Here is a 7500-nt window from a genome sequence, read left to right on the forward strand (position 1 = left end):
TGAGGGTTTGTAGTGGTTATTATTCTATATGGGCTGAGGGTTTGTAGTGGTTATTATTCTCTATGGGCTGAGGGTTTGTAGTGGTTATTATTCTCTATGGGCTGAGGGTTTGTAGTGGTTATTATTCTCTATGGGCTGAGGGTTTGTAGTGGTTATTATTCTCTATGGGCTGAGGGTTTGTAGTGGTTATTATTCTCTATGGGCTGAGGGTTTGTAGTGGTTATTATTCTCTATGGGCTGAGTGTTTGTAGTGGTTATTATTCTCTATGGGCTGAGGGTTTGTAGTGGTTATTATTCTCTATGGGCTGAGGGTTTGTAGTGGTTATTATTCTCTATGGGCTGAGGGTTTGTAGTGGTTATTATTCTCTATGGGCTGAGGGTTTGTAGTGGTTATTATTCTCTATGGGCTGAGGGTTTGTAGTGGTTATTATTCTCTATGGGCTGAGGGTTTGTAGTGGTTATTATTCTCTATGGGCTGAGGGTTTGTAGTGGTTATTATTCTCTATGGGCTGAGGGTTTGTAGTGGTTATTATTCTCTATGGGCTGAGGGTTTGTAGTGGTTATTATTCTCTATGGGCTGAGGGTTTGTAGTGGTTATTATTCTCTATGGGCTGAGGGTTTGTAGTGGTTATTATTCTCTATGGGCTGAGTGTTTGTAGTGGTTATTATTCTCTATGGGCTGAGTGTTTGTAGTGGTTATTATTCTCTATGGGCTGAGGGTTTGTAGTGGTTATTATTCTCTATGGGCTGAGTGTTTGTAGTGGTTATTATTCTCTATGGGCTGAGGGTTTGTAGTGGTTATTATTCTCTATGGGCTGAGTGTTTGTAGTGGTTATTATTCTCTATGGGCTGAGGGTTTGTAGTGGTTATTATTCTCTATGGGCTGAGTGTTTGTAGTGGTTATTATTCTCTATGGGCTGAGGGTTTGTAGTGGTTATTATTCTCTATGGGCTGAGTGTTTGTAGTGGTTATTATTCTCTATGGGCTGAGTGTTTGTAGTGGTTATTATTCTCTATGGGCTGAGGGTTTGTAGTGGTTATTATTCTCTATGGGCTGAGTGTTTGTAGTGGTTATTATTCTCTATGGGCTGAGGGTTTGTAGTGGTTATTATTCTCTATGGGCTGAGGGTTTGTAGTGGTTATTATTCTCTATGGGCTGAGGGTTTGTAGTGGTTATTATTCTCTATGGGCTGAGGGTTTGTAGTGGTTATTATTCTCTATGGGCTGAGGGTTTGTAGTGGTTATTATTCTCTATGGGCTGAGGGTTTGTAGTGGTTATTATTCTCTATGGGCTGAGTGTTTGTAGTGGTTATTATTCTCTATGGGCTGAGGGTTTGTAGTGGTTATTATTCTCTATGGGCTGAGGGTTTGTAGTGGTTATTATTCTCTATGGGCTGAGGGTTTGTAGTGGTTATTATTCTCTATGGGCTGAGGGTTTGTAGTGGTTATTATTCTCTATGGGCTGAGTGTTTGTAGTGGTTATTATTCTCTATGGGCTGAGGGTTTGTAGTGGTTATTATTCTCTATGGGCTGAGGGTTTGTAGTGGTTATTATTCTCTATGGGCTGAGTGTTTGTAGTGGTTATTATTCTCTATGGGCTGAGGGTTTGTAGTGGTTATTATTCTCTATGGGCTGAGGGTTTGTAGTGGTTATTATTCTCTATGGGCTGAGTGTTTGTAGTGGTTATTATTCTCTATGGGCTGAGGGTTTGTAGTGGTTATTATTCTCTATGGGCTGAGTGTTTGTAGTGGTTATTATTCTCTATGGGCTGAGGGTTTGTAGTGGTTATTATTCTCTATGGGCTGAGGGTTTGTAGTGGTTATTATTCTCTATGGGCTGAGTGTTTGTAGTGGTTATTATTCTCTATGGGCTGAGGGTTTGTAGTGGTTATTATTCTCTATGGGCTGAGTGTTTGTAGTGGTTATTATTCTCTATGGGCTGAGGGTTTGTAGTGGTTATTATTCTCTATGGGCTGAGTGTTTGTAGTGGTTATTATTCTCTATGGGCTGAGTGTTTGTAGTGGTTATTATTCTCTATGGGCTGAGGGTTTGTAGTGGTTATTATTCTCTATGGGCTGAGTGTTTGTAGTGGTTATTATTCTCTATGGGCTGAGGGTTTGTAGTGGTTATTATTCTCTATGGGCTGAGTGTTTGTAGTGGTTATTATTCTCTATGGGCTGAGTGTTTGTAGTGGTTATTATTCTCTATGGGCTGAGTGTTTGTAGTGGTTATTATTCTCTATGGGCTGAGGGTTTGTAGTGGTTATTATTCTCTATGGGCTGAGTGTTTGTAGTGGTTATTATTCTCTATGGGCTGAGGGTTTGTAGTGGTTATTATTCTCTATGGGCTGAGGGTTTGTAGTGGTTATTATTCTCTATGGGCTGAGTGTTTGTAGTGGTTATTATTCTCTATGGGCTGAGGTGTTTGTAGTGGTTATTATTCTCTATGGGCTGAGTGTTTGTAGTGGTTATTATTCTCTATGGGCTGAGGGTTTGTAGTGGTTATTATTCTCTATGGGCTGAGTGTTTGTAGTGGTTATTATTCTCTATGGGCTGAGTGTTTGTAGTGGTTATTATTCTCTATGGGCTGAGTGTTTGTAGTGGTTATTATTCTCTATGGGCTGAGTGTTTGTAGTGGTTATTATTCTCTATGGGCTGAGGGTTTGTAGTGGTTATTATTCTCTATGGGCTGAGGGTTTGTAGTGGTTATTATTCTCTATGGGCTGAGGGTTTGTAGTGGTTATTATTCTCTATGGGCTGAGGGTTTGTAGTGGTTATTATTCTCTATGGGCTGAGGGTTTGTAGTGGTTATTATTCTCTATGGGCTGAGGGTTTGTAGTGGTTATTATTCTCTATGGGCTGAGGGTTTGTAGTGGTTATTATTCTCTATGGGCTGAGGGTTTGTAGTGGTTATTATTCTCTATGGGCTGAGGGTTTGTAGTGGTTATTATTCTCTATGGGCTGAGGGTTTGTAGTGGTTATTATTCTCTATGGGCTGAGGGTTTGTAGTGGTTATTATTCTCTATGGGCTGAGTGTTTGTAGTGGTTATTATTCTCTATGGGCTGAGGGTTTGTAGTGGTTATTATTCTCTATGGGCTGAGTGTTTGTAGTGGTTATTATTCTCTATGGGCTGAGGGTTTGTAGTGGTTATTATTCTCTATGGGCTGAGTGTTTGTAGTGGTTATTATTCTCTATGGGCTGAGGGTTTGTAGTGGTTATTATTCTCTATGGGCTGAGTGTTTGTAGTGGTTATTATTCTCTATGGGCTGAGGGTTTGTAGTGGTTATTATTCTCTATGGGCTGAGTGTTTGTAGTGGTTATTATTCTCTATGGGCTGAGTGTTTGTAGTGGTTATTATTCTCTATGGGCTGAGTGTTTGTAGTGGTTATTATTCTCTATGGGCTGAGTGTTTGTAGTGGTTATTATTCTCTATGGGCTGAGGGTTTGTAGTGGTTATTATTCTCTATGGGCTGAGGGTTTGTAGTGGTTATTATTCTCTATGGGCTGAGTGTTTGTAGTGGTTATTATTCTCTATGGGCTGAGTGTTTGTAGTGGTTATTATTCTCTATGGGCTGAGGGTTTGTAGTGGTTATTATTCTCTATGGGCTGAGTGTTTGTAGTGGTTATTATTCTCTATGGGCTGAGGGTTTGTAGTGGTTATTATTCTCTATGGGCTGAGGGTTTGTAGTGGTTATTATTCTCTATGGGCTGAGTGTTTGTAGTGGTTATTATTCTCTATGGGCTGAGGGTTTGTAGTGGTTATTATTCTCTATGGGCTGAGGGTTTGTAGTGGTTATTATTCTCTATGGGCTGAGGGTTTGTAGTGGTTATTATTCTCTATGGGCTGAGTGTTTGTAGTGGTTATTATTCTCTATGGGCTGAGGGTTTGTAGTGGTTATTATTCTCTATGGGCTGAGGGTTTGTAGTGGTTATTATTCTCTATGGGCTGAGGGTTTGTAGTGGTTATTATTCTCTATGGGCTGAGTGTTTGTAGTGGTTATTATTCTCTATGGGCTGAGGGTTTGTAGTGGTTATTATTCTCTATGGGCTGAGTGTTTGTAGTGGTTATTATTCTCTATGGGCTGAGGGTTTGTAGTGGTTATTATTCTCTATGGGCTGAGGGTTTGTAGTGGTTATTATTCTCTATGGGCTGAGTGTTTGTAGTGGTTATTATTCTCTATGGGCTGAGGGTTTGTAGTGGTTATTATTCTCTATGGGCTGAGGGTTTGTAGTGGTTATTATTCTCATGGGCTGAGGGTTTGTAGTGGTTATTATTCTCTATGGGCTGAGTGTTTGTAGTGGTTATTATTCTCTATGGGCTGGAGGGTTTGTAGTGGTTATTATTCTCTATGGGCTGAGTGTTTGTAGTGGTTATTATTCTCTATGGGCTGAGGGTTTGTAGTGGTTATTATTCTCTATGGGCTGAGGGTTTGTAGTGGTTATTATTCTCTATGGGCTGAGGGTTTGTAGTGGTTATTATTCTCTATGGGCTGAGGGTTTGTAGTGGTTATTATTCTCTATGGGCTGAGGGTTTGTAGTGGTTATTATTCTCTATGGGCTGAGGGTTTGTAGTGGTTATTATTCTCTATGGGCTGAGGGTTTGTAGTGGTTATTATTCTCTATGGGCTGAGGGTTTGTAGTGGTTATTATTCTCTATGGGCTGAGGGTTTGTAGTGGTTATTATTCTCTATGGGCTGAGGGTTTGTAGTGGTTATTATTCTCTATGGGCTGAGGGTTTGTAGTGGTTATTATTCTCTATGGGCTGAGTGTTTGTAGTGGTTATTATTCTCTATGGGCTGAGTGTTTGTAGTGGTTATTATTCTCTATGGGCTGAGGGTTTGTAGTGGTTATTATTCTCTATGGGCTGAGGGTTTGTAGTGGTTATTATTCTCTATGGGCTGAGGGTTTGTAGTGGTTATTATTCTCTATGGGCTGAGGGTTTGTAGTGGTTATTATTCTCTATGGGCTGAGGGTTTGTAGTGGTTATTATTCTCTATGGGCTGAGGTTTGTAGTGGTTATTATTCTCTATGGGCTGAGGGTTTGTAGTGGTTATTATTCTCTATGGGCTGAGTGTTTGTAGTGGTTATTATTCTCTATGGGCTGAGGGTTTGTAGTGGTTATTATTCTCTATGGGCTGAGGGTTTGTAGTGGATATTATTCTCTATGGGCTGAGTGTTTGTAGTGGTTATTATTCTCTATGGGCTGAGGGTTTGTAGTGGTTATTATTCTCTATGGGCTGAGGGGTTTGTAGTGGTTATTATTCTCTATGGGCTGAGTGTTTGTAGTGGTTATTATTCTCTATGGGCTGAGGGTTTGTAGTGGTTATTATTCTCTATGGGCTGAGTGTTTGTAGTGGTTATTATTCTCTATGGGCTGAGTGTTTGTGTGGTTATTCTCTATGGGCTGAGGGTTTGTAGTGGTTATTATTCTCTATGGGCTGGAGTGTTTGTAGTGGTTATTATTCTCTATGGGCTGAGTGTTTGTAGTGGTTATTATTCTCTATGGGCTGAGGGTTTGTAGTGGTTATTATTCTCTATGGGCTGAGTGTTTGTAGTGGTTATTATTCTCTATGGGCTGAGGGTTTGTAGTGGTTATTATTCTCTATGGGCTGAGTGTTTGTAGTGGTTATTATTCTCTATGGGCTGAGTGTTTGTAGTGGTTATTATTCTCTATGGGCTGAGGGTTTGTAGTGGTTATTATTCTCTATGGGCTGAGGGTTTGTAGTGGTTATTATTCTCTATGGGCTGAGGGTTTGTAGTGGTTATTATTCTCTATGGGCTGAGTGTTTGTAGTGGTTATTATTCTCTATGGGCTGAGTGTTTGTAGTGGTTATTATTCTCTATGGGCTGAGTGTTTGTAGTGGTTATTATTCTCTATGGGCTGAGTGTTTGTAGTGGTTATTATTCTCTATGGGCTGAGTGTTTGTAGTGGTTATTATTCTCTATGGGCTGAGGGTTTGTAGTGGTTATTATTCTCTATGGGCTGAGGGTTTGTAGTGGTTATTATTCTCTATGGGCTGAGGGTTTGTAGTGGTTATTATTCTATATGGGCTGAGTGTTTGTAGTGGTTATTATTCTCTATGGGCTGAGTGTTTGTAGTGGTTATTATTCTCTATGGGCTGAGGGTTTGTAGTGGTTATTATTCTCTATGGGCTGAGGGTTTGTAGTGGTTATTATTCTCTATGGGCTGAGGGTTTGTAGTGGTTATTATTCTCTATGGGCTGAGGGTTTGTAGTGGTTATTATTCTCTTGGGCTGAGGGTTTGTAGTGGTTATTATTCTCTATGGGCTGAGGGTTTGTAGTGGTTATTATTCTCTATGGGCTGAGGGTTTGTAGTGGTTATTATTCTCTATGGGCTGAGGGTTTGTAGTGGTTATTATTCTCTATGGGCTGAGGGTTTGTAGTGGTTATTATTCTCTATGGGCTGAGTGTTTGTAGTGGTTATTATTCTCTATGGGCTGAGTGTTTGTAGTGGTTATTATTCTCTATGGGCTGAGTGTTTGTAGTGGTTATTCTCTATGGGCTGAGTGTTTGTAGTGGTTATTATTCTCTATGGGCTGAGTGTTTGTAGTGGTTATTATTCTCTATGGGCTGAGGGTTTGTAGTGGTTATTATTCTCTATGGGCTGAGGGTTTGCTAGTGGTTATTATTCTCTATGGGCTGAGGGTTTGTAGTGGTTATTATTCTCTATGGGCTGAGTGTTTGTAGTGGTTATTATTTCTCTATGGGCTGAGTGTTTGTAGTGGTTATTATTCTCTATGGGCTGAGGGTTTGTAGTGGTTATTATTCTCTATGGGCTGAGTGTTTGTAGTGGTTATTATTCTCTATGGGCTGAGGGTTTGTAGTGGTTATTATTCTCTATGGGCTGAGGGTTTGTAGTGGTTATTATTCTCTATGGGCTGAGTGTTTGTAGTGTTATTATTCTCTATGGGCTGAGGGTTTGTAGTGGTTATTATTCTCTATGGGCTGAGTGTTTGTAGTGGTTATTATTCTCTATGGGCTGAGTGTTTGTAGTGGTTATTATTCTCTATGGGCTGAGGGTTTGTAGTGGTTATTATTCTCTATGGGCTGAGTGTTTGTAGTGGTTATTATTCTCTATGGGCTGAGTGTTTGTAGTGGTTATTATTCTCTATGGGCTGAGGGTTTGTAGTGGTTATTATTCTCTATGGGCTGAGGTTTGTAGTGGTTATTATTCTCTATGGGCTGAGTGTTTGTAGTGGTTATTATTCTCTATGGGCTGAGGGTTTGTAGTGGTTATTATTCTCTATGGGCTGAGTGTTTGTAGTGGTTATTATTCTCTATGGGCTGAGTGTTTGTAGTGGTTATTATTCTCCCTTATGGGCTGAGGGTTTGTAGTGGTTATTATTCTCTATGGGCTGAGGGTTTGTAGTGGTTATTATTCTCTATGGGCTGAGTGTTTGTAGTGGTTATTATTCTCTATGGGCTGAGGGGTTTGTAGTGGTTATTATTCTCTATGGGCTGAGGGTTTGTAGTGGTTATTA

The 7500-nt window shown here is 40.1% G+C and overlaps 1 protein-coding gene across 6 annotated transcripts in view; it reads left to right on the plus strand.

Moving 5' to 3' along the window:
- ryr1b (ryanodine receptor 1b (skeletal)) overlaps positions 1–7500 on the plus strand; it is a 215757-nt gene that overhangs the window by 112184 nt on the left and 96073 nt on the right. The window lies entirely within an intron of this gene.

This window comes from Coregonus clupeaformis, chromosome 6 (genome assembly GCF_020615455.1).
Source record: "Coregonus clupeaformis isolate EN_2021a chromosome 6, ASM2061545v1, whole genome shotgun sequence".
Lineage (NCBI taxonomy): Eukaryota > Metazoa > Chordata > Actinopteri > Salmoniformes > Salmonidae > Coregonus > Coregonus clupeaformis.